Below are 22,018 nucleotides of genomic sequence, written 5' to 3' on the forward strand. Positions count from 1 at the left end.
CTTATTCTTTCAAAGAATTAAGAGAGCTATGGCCGAAGATCAGAACCAAAGACCTCTTAAGGATTTCGCTCAACCATCAAATGAAGAACCTAGTTCTAGTATAGTAAACCCAACCATCCCAGCTAATAATTTTGAACTTAAACCATCCCTGTTGCAACTAGTGCAACAGAGATAATTCACAGGTCTCGCTACTGAGAACCCAAACCAACATTTAAAAATATTTCTTCAACTAGTAGACACTTTTAAAACCAATGGAGCTTCTCTTGAGGCAATACGTTTAAGATTATTTCCTTTTTCCCTCAGAGATAAAGCCCTATCATGGTTAGATTCCCTTCCACCCAATTCCATTATGACTTGGGATAACCTTAGAAGAGTATTTCTTGCTAGATATTTTCCCCCGAGTAAGACCGTCGTTCTTCGAAACCATATAACTAGTACCCAAAACCAAGGAGAATCGTTGTTTGAAGCTTGGGAGAGATATAAAGAGTTGTTACGAGCATGCCCACATCATGGTTTAGAAAATTGGTTAATCATTCAAACCTTCTATAATGGACTTCACTATAACACCAAGATGACCATCGACGCTGCCGCAGGCGATGCTCTGATGAACAAACCTTATCCTGAAGCTAGTGCCCTCATCGAAGATATGGCTCAAAACCATCCATCATGGGGAGTCGAACGAGCGACAATAGAGAAGAAGGAAGCCCAAGGAGGAGTGCATGAACTAAGCTCTATAGACATGATGCAAGCTAAAATGGACGCATTAGCCCTCAAAGTCGAGCATATGTGCATAAACCGGAATACTGTAGCCGCAGTTTCGTCGGATTGTGAGATATGTGGAACCAAAGGACACCAATCTGCAGAATGCAGTCTATTAAATGAAACCCACTCTGAGCAAGTGAACTACACCCAAGGGAACCCATACTCGAATACCTATAACCCTGGATGGAGGAATCACCCAAACTTCTCCTATAAAAACAATAACCTTATCCAAAATAATGCACCCCCGAGACCTAGTTATCAAGCCCCTAGATCAAATCAACCTATGCAACCTGTGCCACCAAAGCCGAGCCTTGAGAAAATTATGGAAAATTTTATCACCGCTCAAACCCAACAAAACAAGGAGTTCATGAACCAAAACATTTATGTTAACGAATTGATTACTCAGTTAGGAACCAAGGTTGACCAAATAGTTACTTATACTAAGATGCTTGAAACCCATATCTCTCAGGTAGCTTTAAACCAAGCCCCTCAGACTACACCTGGAGGACAATTCCCTGGACAACCTCAATAAAATCCAAGAGGACAAGCCAATGCCATTACCCTACGAAGTGGGAACGCTTATGATGAGCCACCAAACCCTAGATTGAGTGAACCCAAAACTTCTAAAGAATGTACCAAGCCCCCGGACGAAGTAAAGGAACCAGAGGAATCTGAAAACCAGGAAGGTCGAGAAAAAGGAGGAGAACCTAAAGATAAAACTTATGTACCACCCCCACCATATAAACCACCTATACCATACCTGCAAAGACTCAAACAAACCCAAATCAATAAACAGTATCAAAAATTTATTAAAGTTATAGAAAAACTTCATGTAGAAATCCCTTTCACAGAAGCCATCACCCAAATACCTTCTTATGCGAAGTTTCTCAAAGACATCCTTACCAACAAACGTAGGCTTGACGATCCGAAGCCTTTGGAATGTAATGCTATTTCTGAGGAAAAATTAGCGAAGAAAGATAAAGATCCTGGAAATTTCTCCATTCCTTGCCTTTTGGGTAATCATGTCATCGAAAAAGCTTTTCTAGACTTAGGAGCTAGTGTGAGCCTAATGCCTTTAGCAGTTTGTGAGAGGTTAAACTTAGGAGAATTACAGCCCACTAAGATGTCACTTTAGTTAGCCGATAGATCTGTTAAATATCCGATAGGCATTTTAGAAGATGTTCCTGTTAGGATAGGTCAGTTATTTATCCCTACTGATTTTGTTATCATGGACATCAAAGAGGACAGTGATATACCAATCCTTCTAGGTAGACCATTCTTATCGACTGCAGGAGCCATAATAGATGTCAAGAAAGGAAAGTTGACATTTGAGGTAGGTGACGAGAAAATAGAATTTATACTTTCAAAATTTCTTATGGCACCTGTGATGGGAGAGTCGTGTTATGCCTTAGATATCATTGATGAATGTGTTAGAGAATTAGAACAAAAAGAAATTATAAAAACAATTAAGTTACCATCAACTCTCATAAGGGAAAATGATGACTTTAAGAAACCTTACATCGATGATAACCTTTACGAATGTTTATCCCTTACCCCAGATCCTATGCCATGCCCTAAGAAACTAACCTTAGAACTTAAGGAACTGCCTAAGAACCTGAGATATGAGTTCCTCGATGAAAAGATGAACCGTCCAGTTATAGTCAGTGCTACCTTGAGCCAAGAGGAAACGAACCAACTTTTAGATGTTTTACGAAGATATCCCTCAGCCTTAGGATATAATATCTCTGACCTGAAAGGTATAAGCCCATATGTATGCATGCATCGGATTTCGCTCGAAGAAGATTCAAAACCCTCCAGAGAACATCAGAGAAGAAAAAACCCTATAATGAGTGATGTCGTTAAAAAGGAAGTTCTTAAGTTACTTGAGGCAGGTATCATCTACCAGATCTCGGATAGTAAGTGGGTGAGCCCTGTGCACGTAGTACCTAAAAAGGGAGGCATCACAGTCGTGCAAAACGATAAAGGCGAACATGTAGCAAAACGTTTAGAAGGAGGATGGCGGATGTGTATAGATTATAGAAAATTAAATAAAGCAACTAGGAAGGATCATTTCCCTTTACCATTTATAGACCAAATGTTGGAGCGTCTAGCCAGACACTCTTACTTCTGTTATCTAGATGGATACTCTGGATTCTTCCAAATACCTATCCATCCCGAAGATCAAGAAAAAACTACCTTTACATGCCCTTATGGAACTTTTGCCTACAGACGAATGCCATTCGGCCTCTGTAATGCCCCAGCTACTTTCCAACGCTGTATGATGTCAATCTTTGCAGATTACCTAGATGGTATCATGGAAGTGTTTATGGATGATTTCTCGGTTTTCAGATTTGATTTCCATAATTGTCTTGCTAACCTTGAGAAAATCCTGGAGAGATGCGTGGAGGTGAACCTCGTGCTAAACTGGGAAAAATGTCATTTCATGGTAACCGAAGGAATAGTTTTAGGACATATAGTTTCTGAAAAAGGTATAGAGGTAGATAAAGCTAAAATAGAAGTTATAGAAAACCTAAAACCACCAAAAACCATCAGAGAAGTCCGAAGCTTTCTTGGACACGTTGGATTCTATCGGCGTTTCATTAATGACTTCTCCAAAATAACCAAACCTTTAACTGAACTTTTAATGAAAGATGTTGAATTCATTTTCGATGAAAAATGTAATGACGCATTTAATCTTTTAAAGCAAGCATTGATCTCAGCACCCATTATGAAACCACCTGATTGGTCAGAACCTTTTGAGATAATGTGCGATGCTAGTGATTATGTAGTTGGAGCCGTTCTAGGACAAAGGAAAGATAAATAAATTACATGCCATTTATTATGCCAGTAGAACCCTAGATACTGCCCAGCTTAACTACGCAACAACTGAAAAAGAATTACTCGTTGTAGTTTTTGCTATAGACAAATTTAGATCTTATCTAGTAGGAGCAAAAATTATAGTTTACACCGATCATGCTGCCATTCGTTACCTATTAAGTAAAAAAGATGCCAAGCCCAGGTTACTCCGATGGATTCTATTACTACAAGAGTTTGATTTTGACATAAGAGATAAAAAAGGCACTGAAAATGTAGTAGCCGATCACCTTTCTAGGCTAGAAAATCTAAAACCTGAACTAATACCCATAAATGATGATTTCGCCTATGATAGACTGATAACTAGAGTAGAAACCATTGAAGATAATAACCTAAGCCCTCATGAGCATCCCCAAAATTCCTTAGCAATAAGTAATGTACCCTGGTATGCAGACTTCGTTAATTACCTAGCTGCTGATATAGTACCCCCTGATCTTGACTACCACCGCAAGAAGAAATTCTTCCACGATGTGAGAAACTTCTATTGGGACGAACCGCTCCTTTTCAAAAGGGGTAAAGATGGCATTTTTCGTCGTTGCGTTCCAGAAGAAGAGGTAAATAGTATTATCGAGCATTGTCATTCTGTACCTTATGATGGACATGCGAGCACCTCTAAGACATACACCAAGATTCTTCAAGCTGGCCTATTTTGGCCTACCATGTGGCGTGATGTCTATGCTCGCATTGTCAAATGTGGTAGATGCCAACGCACTGGAAACATTTCAAGGCGTGATGAAATGCCTCTAAGAAACATTCAGGAAGTAGAACTCTTTGACGTATGGGGTATAGATTTCATGGGACATTTCCCACCATCCTTAGGAAATAGGTACATCTTAGTAGCTGTAGACTATGTGTCTAAGTGGATTGAAGCTATAGTTGCACCCACAAACGACACTAGGGTAGTAATCAAACTATTTAAAAACTATATATTCCCTAGATTTGGAACACCACGTTTAGTCATAAGCGATGGAGGATCACACTTCATATCGAGAATATTTGACAAACTTTTAAGAAAATATGGAGTTAGGCATATAGTAGCAACACCATACCACCCACAGACTAGTGGCCAAGTAGAAGTATCTAATAGGGAGATAAAACAAATCCTAGAGAAAACTGTTTCTATTTCTAGGAGAGACTGGTCTCAGAAGCTTCAAGAAGCATTATGGGCCTACAGAACCGCTTTCAAAACCCCTATAGGAACTACTCCTTATCAACTAGTTTATGGAAAATCCTGTCACTTATCGTTCGAATTAGAGCATAAGGCCTATTGGGCCATTAAAACTTTGAATTTAGACTACCTAGCCACTGGAGAAAAGCGTATCCTAGACATTCATAAACTAGAAGAACTTAGGCAATCTGCCTACGAGAATGCAAAAATATATAAAGAGAGGACAAAAGCCTATCACGACAAAAGAATAGTAAAGAAAAACTTCAATATAGGCGATCCTGTTCTCCTTTTCAACTCTAGGTTACGACTCTTCCCTGGAAAGCTACGTTCAAGATGGACTGGTCCTTTCGAAGTATCCAAGATTCTGAGATCCGGAGCCGTAGAAATCAAGAACGAAACATGAAGTCCATTCATTGTAAATGGACAAAGACTGAAGCTCTACGAAGGAGGAGACATTCCAGCATACTACTCAAGCCACACCCTGATTGATCCACCAATTCCTACTACTACAGGTGTATAAATTCTAATCGTCAAGCTAATGACGTTAACCAAGCGTTGCGTGGGAGGCAACCCATGGTTTTTCTTTCATTTTACTTTTTCGCATTTATTTAATTTTATTTTTATTTTATTTTATCATATTTTGCATTGAGACTAAAATTTGAATGGTTTGCACTTTCAGGATCACTTTCTTAACTTTTACAGGATGCAGGATTTCGATGACATGCACGTGGCCTATAGAGATAATGCTCAGAGAGAGCGCTACATCGCTCTGTATCAGCGCCCTATGGCACCCACACGTTATCCTGATCAGCACTGTATGGAGGCACTAGGTATCGAGCCGAGTATCCGATTCCTTAGCCACCAGCTTCACTGGGATGAGTTTGCTGATGACTTGAGTAACACCTACAGGAACCTGACATTGGAGTTCCTGAGTTCATTCGACTATGACCCATACTCTGGACCAGATAGGTATGCTGCTGTCGGGCTCTTTGGAGTTGAGTACTCTTTCAGCCAGAAAGAGTTCGGCGACCTACTGGGTTTCCAGACCACTCCTGATGCTATCCCGGAGACACCTATGGGATATTTTCTGGGTAAGGAGGTTGAGAAGTTTTTGAGTGATATCTCAGGTGGCGGAAGCCAGGATCCATCTACGCAGCTATCTCATGTTATACATAACCCCGCCTTCAGATACTTTCAGATGATATTGGCACATTCCTTCCTGGGAAGGCCGGATGCAGAGACATTACTGAGTGAAGAGGAGATCTTCCTACTATTTTGTGCATCCCAGTCTCTCCCAGTAGCATGTGGGAACTTTTTGTTATATAGTCTCAGCGGTATCTCCAGATCTACCGAAGGAGTCATCCATGTGGGCGGAATCATCACACAGATTGATGTCGCTTTAGGTCTGTCTCGCAAGTTGTCACATCTCCGGATCTACTGTGGGTACACTACCATGGACATCGACTTCTGTTTGACCAGAGGGTTGATGAGGAGAGCCTTTTTCCACTCATGTCAGTTCCGATTGCTGGTCGATAGCGAGGCTATCCATTATTTCACACTGCCAGATCCTATGATGACCAGTGTGCATGATCCAGCGAATTGGAGTTATGCTCTAGAGGGCCAGGGAGAGACCGTCGAGGAGTCGAGATCACCACCCATTGCTGAATACACGCCTACACCACCATCTCCCAAGATCACTGTTTTCTCTAATAATCTTTCATTGCAGACCCCCGACATCCGCACTCAGATTGTTGAGTGTCGTAGAGAGATCGCAGAGCTTAGACAGGAGGTGGCTGACCTCACTTTATAGATGGGAGTGTCTGATCTCACCCATGCTACTGAAGCCGACTGTCTATATCAGGAGATCGCAGAGCTCAGGCAGGAGGTAGCCATGTTCCGTGGATCCTCTCAGGAAGACGACATCCCTACTATATGATCTCACCATTCCATCTTACTTTATCTTTCTTTTATTTTATTTTTCTCGTATTTACATAACTCATCTTATATTATCGCATTTGGAATATTATATAAACTATGTCTATAAATTGATATTTCTACTTTTATCTATATATGTCTTATGTTTGTTTTATTTGTATTTTTTATTTTCAGTTATTTATTTATTTATTAGTCTAATATTTAATTTTTGTTTCATTTTCATTTTTATTTTTACTTTTACAAAATTATGCAAGTCAATGATGCTAGGAAAATCACAAGACAAATGCTATCCGGACCCCTTAAAGCCAAAAGACAAGAGAAGCCCAAACCAAAGGACCAAAATCCGGCCCAGCCAGATTTTGCCTTGTGGCGCCTGTAACACCCTTCTAAAATACCCCAATAATTAATTAATTCAACAAAATATAAATCAGAGTAGATATGCAATTTAAGGGTGTCACACTTGACACTTCACACCATTCACCATAATAACTTGTCATGCTCATTTATTAATCAAAATAAAGCATTGCACAATTCACAGCGGATAGAGATCTAATCAATCATGCAAACCATGTAACACATTACATGTAAAGTTGTTCAACAACCAAAATGAAAACAAAGTAAAACATCCCGTCCCGATGTTACATCTACCAGAGCATGACCCACTAAGGAACTACACTAGACTCCAAGCACTAGCTTCTACTCAATCACTGCTCGTTACCTGAAACATAGTTGTAAGGGTGAGTTCCTCAATCGATATAATAAGCATTATAAAATATCATGTAATGTTAAGTAATTTAACACATTTCATCACCCAAATCAGATCACACATTCAGCAACGGCAACATCAACTCAAAATCATAATCATACTCAACCCAACACAAAACACACGTATAATATTGGAATACATCCATTCATATTATACGCCATACATATATTATGCAATGAGACTCCATGCATGCGGTACCGACTATTCGTGAACACATAGTTCAACCTCACCGATCAAATCCAGATACGGCTACCAAGCTCACTAGTCCCACTCATTTGAGACCTAGTGACTCACTCACTAATTCCTCACCATGGGAATTAGCTACCACCCCAAGGGCTATGCTATGCACGCTAAATCACCTAGCATGCAAACATCAACAACAATCCACAATAACTCACTCACTAATTCCTCACCATGGGAATTAGCTACCACCATAAAGGCCATACTATACACGCTAAATCACCTAGCATGCAACATCAACAACAATCCACAATGGGCATATGCTCACACTCTAAGCCATAAACAGTCCATTCACAATTGCATACATAACCGATACATTCACCGCATTATGCATACCATCATACGTCATCAGCATATTTATCACAGAATCATATTCATATCATGCCAAATAATAAATCACAGTATTAGCACACTCTACTAATACCTATACTGCTCCAAACAACGGGAAATGATCCCTACTATATCATACACCAATATATGCCAAATGTCAAATATGTACACAATATTTGAATATCAATTTTCCACTTTCCAAACAGTGTTAACCGGTTAACGCCCTGGGTTAACCGGTTAACGCAACACAGAACACGCTTCCTGGCACATTTTAACAGTGTTAACCGGTTAACGCCCTGGGTTAACCGGTTAACGCAAGACAGACAACAATTTCTCATAATTCATAACAGTGTTAACCGGTTAACACCCTGGGTTAACCGGTTAACGCAAGACAGAAAGTTGTTCCTGCGCTAACACGAACAGAATGCAGAATCCCCCGCATTTTTCGCCGTCGGAGGACTTCCGGACCTCCGATTTCAATTCCGTAAAAAGCTACACGTCCAGAAATTTACGATTCACCCACATATAGATTCAATTACAGTTTTAACATAACTTATTCATCATCATTTACAGCATTCCTCATCCCAATTAGGGTCAATTCAATGGCTTATTACTACCCATTACATGTTAACCCATAATACCCATTAAACGACGATAAACCCCCCTTACCTGAGTTAATCCGGCAAATCCTTTAACTTCAAGCTTTTCCCTTCTTCAACCCTTGTTCTCTTGCTCTTCCTCTTTGCCCTTTTCTCACTTTCTGTCGCTCCTCTGGTTTTCACGTGAAAAACCCTTTTTACCAAATGGAACTCTTTATATATATTCCAACTTTATTATTCCAATAATAATAATCCAATAATATTCCAATTATTTAATTAAATTAATAAATATATTATTAACTTAATTTAAATAATTATCATATTTTATCGGGGTGTTACAACTCTCCCCCACTAAAAGAGTTTTCGTCCTCGAAAACATACCTCAAGCGAATAACTCTGGATAAGACTCCTTCATCTGACTCTCAAGTTCCCCAGTCACATTGCCACCTGCTGGTCCTCCCCAAGCTACCTTTACCAAAGCAATCTCTTTACCCCGCAACTGCTTCAACTCTCGATCCTCGATCCTCATAGGTGATGTTTCAACAGTCAGGTTATCTCTCACCTGTACATCATCTACTTTGACCACATGCGACGGATCAGGAATGTACCTCCTCAACTGAGACACATGAAAAACCTCATGCAAATTCGCAAGTGACGGCGGTAAAGCGACACGATAGGCTACCTCCCCTATCCTCTCCAAAATCTGATAAGGACCAATAAATCGAGGTGTCAACTTCTTCGACTTCAAAGCTCGACCAACCCCAGTTATCGGAGTAACACGAAGAAACACATGATCTCCCTCTTGAAACTCAAGTGACTTCCTCCTCTTGTCGTGATAACTCTTCTGACGACTCTGAGCAATCCTCATCTTCTCCTGAATCATCTTAATCTTTTCTGTAGTTTGTTGAACAATCTCTGGTCCAACCACAACACTCTCACCGGACTCATACCAACATAAAGGTGTCCGACATCTCCTACCATACAAAGCTTCAAACGGTGCCATACCAATGCTCGAATGAAAACTATTGTTGTAGGTAAACTCAATCAAAGGTAAATAACAATCCCAAGCACCTCCCTTTTCCAAAACACAAGCCCTCAAAAGATCCTCCAGTGACTGAATCGTCCTCTCAGTCTGACCATCAGTCTGCGGATGATATGCAGAACTCAATCTCAGCTTAGTTCCCAAAGCCCTCTGCAAACCTTCCCAGAACTTCGATGTAAATCTAGGATCTCTGTCCGAAACAATACTCGACGGAATACCATGCAAACTTACAATTTTCTCAATATACAACTCAGCTAATCTCTCTAACGGATAATCCATTCTGATCCGAATGAAATGAGCCGATTTTGTCAATCTGTCAACAATTACCCAAATACCTTCAAAATTCTTAATTGTCCTCGGAAAACCAGAAACAAAATCCATACTGATACTATCCCACTTCCACTCTGGAATAGCCAACGGTTGCATTAGCCCAGACGGCTTCTGATGCTCAACCTTTGACTTCTGACAAGTCAAACAAGAATAAACAAAACTCGCAATTTCCCTTTTCATTCCCGGCCACCAAAATAACTTTTTCAAATCATGATACATCTTCATAGCCCCAGGATGAATACTCAGGCCACTACGATGTCCTTCCTCAAGAATACTCTTCTTAAGTTCGGTAACATCCGGAATACACACCCGATTACCAAATTTCAAAACACCATTCTCATCAACTCTGAATTCACCACCTTGACCTTGATTCACTAGAGTCAACTTATCAACCAAAAGCACATCGGATTTCTGACCCTCTCTAATCTCATTAAGAATACCACTCGTTAACTTCAACATTCCCAATTTAACACTATTGTGAGTACTCTCACACACCAAACTCAAGTCTCTAAACTGCTCAATTAAATCCAATTCCTTAACCATTAACATAGACATATGCAATGATTTCCGACTCAATGCATCGGCCACTACGTTTGCTTTACCCGGATGGTAATTCAAACCAAAGTCATAATCCTCCAGAAACTCTAACCATCTCCTCTGTCTCATATTCAGCTCTTTCTGATCAAACGAATACTTTAAACTTTTATGGTCACTGAAAACCTCAAATCTTGACCCGTACAAGTAATGCCTCCATAACTTCAGAACAAATACCACAGCTGCCAACTCTAAATCGTGTGTCGGATAGTTCCTCTCATGAACCTTCAGTTGTCTCGAAGCATAAGCTACAACCTGCTTATTCTGCATCAAAACACCACCCAAACCCAACAATGAAGCATCACAATAAACCTCAAATGGTTCCGATGGACTTGGTAATATCAGAATAGGAGCAGTAGTTAACCTTCTCTTTAACTCTTGGAAACCTTCTTCACATGTTGAGTCCCAAACAAACGCTTGCCCCTTTCTAGTCAACATCGTCAACGGTAACGCCAACTTAGAAAATCCCTCAATGAATTTTCTATAATAACCTGCAAGTCCAAGAAAACTCCTTATCTCAGAAACTGACTTCGGAGCTTCCCACTTAGATACCGCTTCTATCTTAGAAGGATCAACAGCAACACCACCTCTTGAAACCACATGACCAAGAAAACTAACTTCTTCTATCCAAAATTCACACTTAGACAGTTTCGCAAATAACTTCTTTTCTCGTAGAACTCCTAAAACCACTCTCAAATGTTCAGCATGCTCTTCTTCAGATTTCGAATACACCAAAATATCGTCAATAAACACCACAACAAACTTGTCTAGGTACGGATGGAAAATCCTATTCATATACTCCATAAATACCCCAGGCGCATTAGTTACACCAAAAGGCATTACAGAATACTCATAATGTCCATACCTTGTTCTGAAAGCAGTCTTCTGAATATCCTCAGTTTTCACACGTATCTGATGATACCCTGATCTCAAATCTATTTTGCTGAACACACTCGCACCAACCAACTGATCCATCAAATCATCAATCCTCGGCAAAGGATACCGATTCTTGATCGTCACTTTATTCAGTTGCCTATAGTCCACACACAACCTCATAGTACCTTCTTTCTTCTTAACCAATAACACCGGTGCGCCCCACGGTGACACACTCGGACGAATAAATTTCTTATCCAACAGATCTTCCAACTGACTCTTCAATTCAGTTAACTCAACAGCAGACATACGGTACGGAGCCATCGACATCGGCCTAGTACCAGGTACCAAATCAATCGAGAACTCAACTTCACGCTCTGGCGGTAATTCATTCACTTCTTCAGGAAACACATCAGGAAAATCACACACCACAGCTAGATCGCAAATCACCAGTTTATCTGTAGCCTCCAAAGTCGCTAACAGCATAAACAACTCTGCCCCATCTGCTACTGCCTCATCATAGGGAGTGTAATACTTCGACAGCTCTGTGAACTTAGCAGCATACTCAGTAACAGACCGGTTGCCCTGCTTCAATTCTAAGAAATCTATCTCTTTCTTTCCTCTGACATCCTCTGGAAAGTACTTCCTCAGGAATCTCTCTTTGAACACCGCCCAAGTGATCTCAGCACCCCCAGCAGCTTCCAACTCAGTGCGGGCAGCAACCCACCAATCATCTGCTTCCTCAGACAGCATATGCGTACCGAACCTGACCTTCTGGTTATCGGCACACTCAGTCACTCGGAAGATCCTCTCGATCTCCTTCAACCACTTCTAAGCACCATCTGGATCGTATGCTCCCTTGAACATTAGAGGATTGTTCTTCTGGAACTCACTCAGTTGACGAGCAGCTCCCAGTCCCACAACATTCGGATTTCCTCCAAGTACTCCAGCTAGCATACCCAGAGCCTCAGCAATCGCAGCATCATCTCTACCTCTTCAAGCCATCTCTATTCTGAAAACCCAACAAGCTAAAACAATAAGTACTGATAGGGTTACACAACACCTATCACGTACAGTGAAACAGAATAATTACGACTCGACTCGACCAACTATGCTCTGTACCACTAATGTAACACCCTTCTAAAATACCCCAATAATTAATTAATTCAACAAAATATAAATCAGAGTAGATATGCAATTTAAGGGTGTCACACTTGACACTTCACACCATTCACCATAATAACTTGTCATGCTCATTTATTAATCAAAATAAAACATTGCACAATTCGCAGCGGATAGAGATCTAATCAATCATGCAAACCATGTAACACATTACATGTAAAGTTGTTCAACAACCAAAATGAAAACAAAGTAAAACATCCCGTCCCGATGTTACATCTACCAGAGCATGACCCACTAAGGAACTACACTAGACTCCAAGCACTAGCTTCTACTCAATCACTGCTCGTTACCTGAAACATAGTTGTAAGGGTGAGTTCCTCAATCGATATAATAAGCATTATAAAATATCACGTAATGCTAAGTAATTTAACATATTTCATCACCCAAATCAGATCACACATTCAGCAACGGCAACATCAACTCAAAATCATAATCATACTCAACCCAACACAAAACACACGTATAATATTGGAATACATCCATTCATATTATACGCCATACATATATTATGCAATGAGACTCTATGCATGCGGTGCCGACTATTCGTGAACACATAGTTCAACCTCACCGATCAAATCCAGATACGGCTACCAAGCTCACTAGTCCCACTCATTTGAGACCTAGTGACTCACTCACTAATTCCTCACCATGGGAATTAGCTACCACCCCAAGGGCTATGCTATGCACGCTAAATCACCTAGCATGCAAACATCAACAACAATCCACAATAACTCACTCACTAATTCCTCACCATGGGAATTAGCTACCACCATAAAGGCCATACTATACACGCTAAATCACCTAGCATGCAACATCAACAACAATCCATAATGGACATATGCTCACACTCTAAGCCATAAACAGTCCATTCACAATTGCATACATAACCGATACATTCACCGCATTATGTATACCATCATACGTCATCAGCATATTTATCACAGAATCATATTCATATCATGCCAAATAATAAATCACAGTATTAGCACACTCTACTAATACCTATACTGCTCCAAACAACGGGAAATGATCCCTACTATATCATACACCAATATATGCCAAACGTCAAATATGTACACAATATTTGAATATCAATTTTCCACTTTCCAAACAGTGTTAACCGGTTAACGCCCTGGGTTAACCGGTTAACGCAACACAGAACACGCTTCCTGGCACATTTTAACAGTGTTAACCGGTTAACACCCTGGGTTAACCGGTTAACGCAAGACAGACAACAATTTCTCATAATTCATAACAGTGTTAACCGGTTAACACCCTGGGTTAACCGGTTAACGCAAGACAGAAAGCTGTTCCTGCGCTAACACGAACAGAATGCAGAATCCCCCGCATTTTTCGCCGTCGGAGGACTTCCGGACCTCCGATTTCAATTCCGTAAAAAGCTACACGTCCAGAAATTTACGATTCACCCACATATAGATTCAATTATAGTTTTAACATAACTTATTCATCATCATTTACAGCATTCCTCATCCCAATTAGGGTCAATTCAATGGCTTATTACTACCCATTACATGTTAACCCATAATACCCATTAAACGACGATAAACCCCCCTTACCTGAGTTAATCCGGCAAATCCTTTAACTTCAAGCTTTTCCCTTCTTCAACCCTTGTTCTCTTGCTCTTCCTCTTTGCCCTTTTCTCACTTTCTGTCGCTTCTCTGGTTTTCACGTGAAAAACCCTTTTTACCAAATGGAACTCTTTATATATATTCCAACTTTATTATTCCAATAATAATAATCCAATAATATTCCAATTATTTAATTAAATTAATAAATATATTATTAACTTAATTTAAATAATTATCATATTTTATCGGGGTGTTACAGCGCCCGCCATAGGCCCTGTGGCGCCCGGCATAGCGTCTATAAAAGGTCGGGGCAGAACCCCTTTCTTCACCATTTTCACACCTTACAACCTTCCAAACCCATTTTTTCACCTTAGAAAAACATCCTTGAACCCACAAAAAGCTCATACCTTTCTAATCACCACACCGTACAAATCATTTTTCCGATTTCCATTTCCATTTTCATCTGTCGGATTTCGTAAAAATCCAACCTTTTCACATTCCACTTCATCTTCTTCGTCACTTTTCAAGAGCTACACAAATGGAGTTTAATGGATTCTTTCTTCGAGGAGGGAAACCGGGGGATACACAAAGAAAAATTATCGAACGGTTGCAAAATCGGGAGATCCTCCCGACAAGGTATGTTGACGAAAACTGTCTCTACACTTTAGCTATCTATCATAGCATATTTCATTTATTAGATAACTTAGATCTGCATAATTTCTTTTCCAACAAAGAACCCACCTATGAGCGATTGACAATTGAATTTTTGAGTTCCTTAATCTATATTGTCAACCCTAACACTGCTAGCACAGTTGGTACTGTCAGATTTAGAATGTTTGCTGTTGAATACGAATTCAGTACCGACGAACTAGCCAGCTTGTTAGGAATCCCTCATGGGGAAGGTGCTATTTATGAGGCCCCTTTGGATTCGGAGTGGTCAGTTGAGGTATTTTCTTTCTGGGAGCGTTTATCAAACACTTCCATAAACTCTTTTGAAGGAGTTCTTGCCTCAACTACCCATAACCCGGCCATCAGAGTTTTTAGATATCTGTTGGCATGCACTATTTTTGGCCGGGAGAATCCAAATAAGGTTAATGTTAGAGAGCTTCTATTTTTTACAAGGAAGCCTCACAAATAGACGAATTAATTCGGTCCCGTTCATGCTTGCTCATATGACTTTAACTTTGAATAAAGCGGGACCGATTTCTTTTGGTGGATTGATTACATCTATTGCTCGGGCGCTTAACCTAGACCCCTTACCTCCTCGCACAATTAACCTAAAATTTCTGAGAGATATGAAATTGTGCCGTTTGAGGAGAGAAGGAGGCTATATGCTTATGGTTCATGGTGTAGCCATCCCATCTGTTGTTTTACCGTGCACTAGGCGTACAGATGTACGAGATGAAAGGAATTGGACCTACGCTTTAGATGCTTCACCTGTTTTGGGTCCTCTTCCTCCTAACATTCCTGATGAGGCGGGACATGACACTGATGATGAATATGATCGGAGAGAGAGATCTCATGTACCCCATGTATCCCCCCATCATCCTTCACCACCACACACCGCACCATCTTCTTCTACTGCAGGTACCACTCCTGACTTTTATATTACGGAGGAGATGTGGCGTGACCTGTTGGCCAGAGAGCAAAGGCGTGACGACCTACTCTCTACCATCCAACAACAGCTGGCGAATAACATGAGCTTCATGCAAGAGTCGCAGCGGAGGACAGACAGGTCTTACGACACTGTTCTACAGTCCCTGCAAACGATCACAGATACACAAGCCCGTCAGCAACACCACCACCGTCAGCATATTGCACTCATAGAAAACACTCAGGGCTCCATTATGGGTAACCTTCGAGAGGTGAGGACCACTCAAGATGCCCTACAGGCGAGGATGGATCAGAGAGACCGTCGTCGTACCCGATCCCGTCGTCCACCTCAGGATGGCGAGGGCACCAGTGGTTGTCGCAACCTGAAAAATACAGTGTGTGAAAAAACAACCGGCGAAAGAAAATGACAGAAGAGTCGCCACCGTGCGTTATTTATCCCAAAGGAGGGAAAGGAAACGCTCGAAGTAAACCTGAAAAGAGGAAAGGAAAAGACAAGGTCTCGCAACCAAATCTTGGGTTCGGGAGTCGGTTATGCGAAGGGAAGGTATTAGCATCCCTACGCATCCGTAGTACTCTACGGGATCCACTTTTGTAGTTCTTGTCTAAAGGGTGTGAGTTTATCTTGTGCTGTTTACTAAAAAAGGGGTTAAATGAAAATGACTCGCGCGGATGTCGCATCCACTGCATACGTATCTCATATGAATATGAGAATCAGAGTCTTCGTAGCTCGGCTGACCTATGGGTTAGGGGGATGTGTGCTTGCTAAGACATCGCGTCTTATGCCTACGTATCTCATCTAGAATGAGAATTAGAGCAAGCCATAGTTCGGCTAACTACGGGGTTATGGATTGGGTTTTGGATGAACGACGTTACTACGCAATCTACCGGATGCTCGACCTTTGGAGACTTACTCGCCTGTAGTAGAAGGAGTAAACGTGTGTTTAGGAGAAGAAAAATCAATGAAGTGTTAGGGTTTAGTGTAACACCCCGAATAAAATAAGAGAATTATTTAATTAAGTTAATAATATATTTATTAATTTAATTAAATAAATTGAATTATTGGATTATTATTATTATTATTATTTGGAATAATAATTATTGGAAAATATATAAGTTGGAATAAGGAAAAAGGGTTCAGTATTGGTAAAGAGTTTTTCACGTGAAACAGAGAAACGGCTGAAAGGTGAAAAGTGGAGAAAGGGCAAAGAGGAAGAGCTAGAGAGCAAAGGTTGAAGAACGGAAAAGCTTGAAGCTCAAAGATTTGCCGGATTATCTCAAGTAAGGGGGGTTTATCGTCGTTTAATGGGTATTATAGATTAACATGTCATGGGTAGTGATAAACCGTGGAATTGACCCTAATTGGGATGTTGAATGCTGAAATATTGTGATGAATAAGTTGTATTAAAGCTGTAATTGAGTCCGTAATTGTGTGAGTCGTGTTCCCCCGAGCGTATAGCTTTTTACGGAAATTGAATCGGAGGTCCGGAAGTCCTCCAACGGCGGAAAATGCGGAGAACTCTGCATTCTGCCTTGTGTTAGCGCAGGAACTGCTGTTTTGTCTGCGTTAACCGGTTAACCCAGGGCGTTAACCGGTTAACACTGTTATATTTTATGGAAATGTGCTGTTTTGCCTGCGTTAACCGGTTAACCCAGGGCGTTAACCGGTTAACACTGTTGCGTTTTGCCAGAAAGTGTGTTTTGTCCTGCGTTAACCGGTTAACCCAGGGCGTTAACCGGTTAACACTGTTGGAAATTGGAAAAATTGATATTTTAAGGTTGTGAACATAATTGGTTATTGGCCTATTATCGTTAATTTTGATGAGTAACTTTGTTGAGTTTATGTTATGAAGTGTTGATACAAATATGTTGATAAGTTGTGTTAAAGTTGTTGAAAATGCTGAGTTGTAGGCTTGGTGAGCCAAAGTTGATTATAAGTTGATTTTGTTGAAAACATTGTTGTATTGCTATTCTTATTATGTTGTCGGCAGTTTAAGTCGTGTATGCCATGTACATTCATATGCATTAAGTCGGAGCTTTGCTCACACCACGTTGGCCTGGATTGGCAAAATTTCAAGTTGAAAGTTGAAGGCTTATGCCTTGATGCCCACTAAAATGGCAATGATTTTAAGTTGGGAGTTTTACTCCGATTGGTACCACATGCATGACGAGTCGAGTCTCATTTGAGTTGCATTTTATGTTGTTATTGAGTATGATATTGGAGTTGATGTGCCGTTACTGAATGTGTAAAATCTGATTTGGGTGATGAAACGTGTTAAATCACTTATCATTACATGATGATTTATAATGCTTATAATATCGATTGAAGAGCTCACCCTTACAACTATTTTTCAGGTAACGAGCAGTGATTGAGTAGAAGCTAGTGCTTGGAGTCTAGTGTAGTCTCCGTAGTGGGTCGTGCTCTGATAGATGTAACATCGGGACGGGATGTTTTTAATTGTTGAATAATTTTACATGTAATCTGTTATATGTTTTGAATGGTTGGTTGAATTCTATCCGCTGCGAATTATGCAAAAATGTTATTTTGATTAAATAAAGAGCATGACTGAATTTTATGGTGAAATGTGTGAAGTGTTGTGTGACACCCTTGGTGCATAATTACTCTGATATATATTTGTTATTGTTATTTTTATTAAATATTTGGGGTATTTTAGAAGGGTGTTACATTTAGGATGCTCATGCAAAAAGGCAGTCCTTGACGAAGGAACCGCGGTACCTGCGGGGATACGAACACATACAAAACAAACATGTATAAAATAAATGTGCCAACAAGGCAATCAGAATAAATCTCCCAAATGGTATCCCACAAGCAAAGTGGAATATCCAATGAGCTATCCCTGCAAAAGTCATGTGAGCCTTCACAAAAACTCAACAAAAGGGTTAGTGAAACAAGATAAGGATTAGGAGAAAACATGCTATGACAAACGTAAGTCAGATTAGAGCGAAACAGTATGGTTTTTCATGGATAACAGTATGGTTTCATAAACCTCAAACCCTGTGGCATACACTTCAGAAATTAAACGATTAAGCGTTCAAGGCATATGTTTCACCCATTCATGCATGTGCGAAACCTAACGATATCCACACTTCCAAATTCAAACATAATACATCACACTTTTAGAACATTCAAATTGAAGGCGTAAAATAATGGGAATAGGGCAAACCTGATTGGAGAGCTTGATTGAAATTAAGTTGCACCCGCGAGGTTTACAAAACAATCTTTAGGGTTTATGTGAGGCAGAGGTGATTCTGTGCAGTTGAGTTCCCTTCAGGGTTTGGAGGCTGCTCTGAACTCTGTTAGCTCTTATCTCACTATCTTTTTCCAGCCAGGGTAATAGGAATAGAATTTACTTTTGTTTCACTGAAACTCTGAATTTATAGTCTGATTTTTGTGGACGTGTGGGCTCAAATGAGAGAGGTCAAAGTCCAAGATTTTGTTTTTTTTATTATATTATTTTTTTTCGTTTTTTTTCTCGCTTTTTTCATTTTTTTTTCAAAACATGTGGGCTTCACCTAGCGAGCATGACAGCTCATGAACAAACCTTTGCTTCTTCAAGATTAACGTTTTGACTGACGAATAGACCCCTGTTGGAAGTAACTCAAGTCTTTCCCTTGTGTTGACTGATCATCTAAATAGAGCCCACAAAGTGTCCTGGATGATGTTCAAGCTTCTTGGATCCGATTCCGATTGCCATGATGAAATGCAAATGCTAAATGACCTAAAAATGAATGCATGCATGAGGTGTAAAGCGTATGCTTCCTGGAAAAATGAAGGGTAAATTTTGGGGTATTACAGCTGCCCCTATTCAATCAACTGGAGACCTGGAAAGAAGATAGCAGCGGCTTTCGTGCTTTCGAGGTATCAAGGGATTGAATACAATAAAAGCCCGAAAATTTGCACTGAAGTGAAGTGAAGTAACAATGCCTGTCAGAATCGGCAAAGAGGTGGTCTTGAAAGAAGAATCCGTCTGGTACGGTGAGAGTCAGTCTGAATACCGAAAAAGAATGTTAACCTGGATACCAAAATAAATGGTAACACAGAAATAACCATGGCCTGAATGCCGCTCATCAGTCTGAATACTGGAAATGACTTCGATCTGAACATCGGGAGATATGAGATTATTAATATCGGTCTGAACACCGAGAGGCTGGCCTGAATACCACAAGTTGCGTCGACCTGAACGTCGGAAACTTCTTCGATCTGAACATCGGAAAACTGGCCTGAATGCCACAAGTTACGTCGACCTGAACGTCGGAAACTTCTTCGATCTGAACATCGGAAAACTGGCCTGAATGCCACAAGTTGCATCGACCTGAATGTCAGAAACTTCTTCGATCTGAACATCGGAAAACTGGCCTGCACGCCACAAGTTGCATCAACCTGAACGTCGGAAACTTCTTCGATCTGAACATCGGAAAACTGGGTTGAACGCCACAAGTTGCATCGACCTGAATGTCAAAAACTTCTTCGATCTAAACATCGGAAAACTGGCCTGAATGCCACAAGTTGCATCGACCTGGACGTCGGAAACTTCTTCGATCTGAACATCGGAAAACTGGCCTGAACGCCACAAGTTGCATCGACCTGAACGTCGGAAACTTCTTCGATCTGAACATCGGAAAACTGACCTGAACGCCACTTCGGTCTGAATACCGGAAACTTCATGCTTGTCAGCATCGGCAGAAATAGGGAACGATAATAGAGGCGGTGCATGGGCCAATGACACTTGCTGGGGATAACAAAGGTAAGTCATGAAACTGGAAACAACTTCTGGCTTATCACTTGGGATACCGAGAATGTTTTATGCTTACATGCGTATGTTTGAATTTTTCAATTGCGTAATGCTCCATGAAAATGGAAATGCTACGCGATTTGGGAGGATGCAATGCAATATGATTCTACATGCAGGGATGCAAAATGTTGGGTAGAATGCCAAGCTGAGGCAAGGGGATCTGCTGGGGAAATGATCACCATCTTCTGGACCCCGGCAAGGCTGCTGGAGATGCACAGCGCTAAGAATTCTGTGGGGAAATGACCCACCACACGGTGTTCTAGCAATGACGAAATACCGAGATTCTGACTGGGGAGAGAACGACACTGAAAACCTGCTGTTGGGGAAAGCGATAGTGGTTCTGGCAACCACAATCTGCGAGAGATGACTCAGCAGGGAAAGAAACCATGGATCTGACATTGGGATTATCGATCTGGCCTCGAACTCTGAGGAGCGGCCGCTTCTGCTGGGAAGATACAGTCTGGCACTGTCAACTCCGCTGGGGGTATATAGTCTGACACTGTCAACTCTACTGGGGAGTGTATAATCTGAAACCACCGCTTGGGGGGAGGTACAGTGGTGAGAACCTGCTGGGGATTGAAGAATCCAACGCTCTGATCAGCTCTGTAGGGATAAGATACCAACTTCGACTGTTGGGGGAAAACATTCGTGATCATCGGCTGGGGATTTTAAGGAAATGCCCCGAGGGTACCTGTTCTGAATAGATGATCCAAAACACTTAAAATTTACAGCAATTTTAAATGTTTATTAAGTATGTACCTGTAAAGCTCTTATGTGTCATGATGCAATGTTTATCAAAAAATTCGGACGTCATTTTTGCAAACAAAACAGAAAAATGAAAATGAAAACAGAGATATACTGAATAACAGGATTTTATTGATTGAACGGCCTCTGAATAGGCATTTACATCAGGAAGCAATCCCTGGAAAGAGGTAATCGCACAACAGATAAAAACAGACATTAATCTAATGGCAATGTGAAATGGATTTCTATTGGGTTCCAATTCTGCTATGACTTGCTCGTCTTCAAGATCCTCCAGATGATCAGCTTTCTGAAAGAGTGATTGGACTGTTTCCTATCCTTCAAAAGTTTCCAGTCATTGACACGAGATGAGATTCAGAACTACTCAGAACGCAGTCATTCTCTTAATCCCTAACTTTTTCCTGGATCGCCCTTTTCGGGTTTTCAATCCACCGGGATACCCATTTTTGCCTAAGTTGCCTTTTCAGGTTTTCAACTTACCGGGTGTACAATCTTTTCACTTTTAATCCCTAATTTTTGCCCGAACCTTTTTCATTTTCTTGGTTCG

General features: G+C 40.7%; 1 non-coding gene across 1 annotated transcript; it reads right to left on the reverse strand.

Annotated features, from left to right (window-relative positions):
* Positions 1 to 412: 412 nt before the first annotated feature.
* Positions 413 to 516, reverse strand: LOC127109411 (small nucleolar RNA R71). The gene has a single exon (XR_007796705.1). It is a non-coding gene; the product is annotated as a small nucleolar RNA R71 (small nucleolar RNA).
* Between the last annotated feature and the right edge of the window lie 21,502 nt (positions 517 to 22,018).

The sequence above is a fragment of the Lathyrus oleraceus genome, chromosome 7, assembly GCF_024323335.1.
Source record: "Lathyrus oleraceus cultivar Zhongwan6 chromosome 7, CAAS_Psat_ZW6_1.0, whole genome shotgun sequence".
Taxonomy (NCBI): domain Eukaryota; kingdom Viridiplantae; phylum Streptophyta; class Magnoliopsida; order Fabales; family Fabaceae; genus Lathyrus; species Lathyrus oleraceus.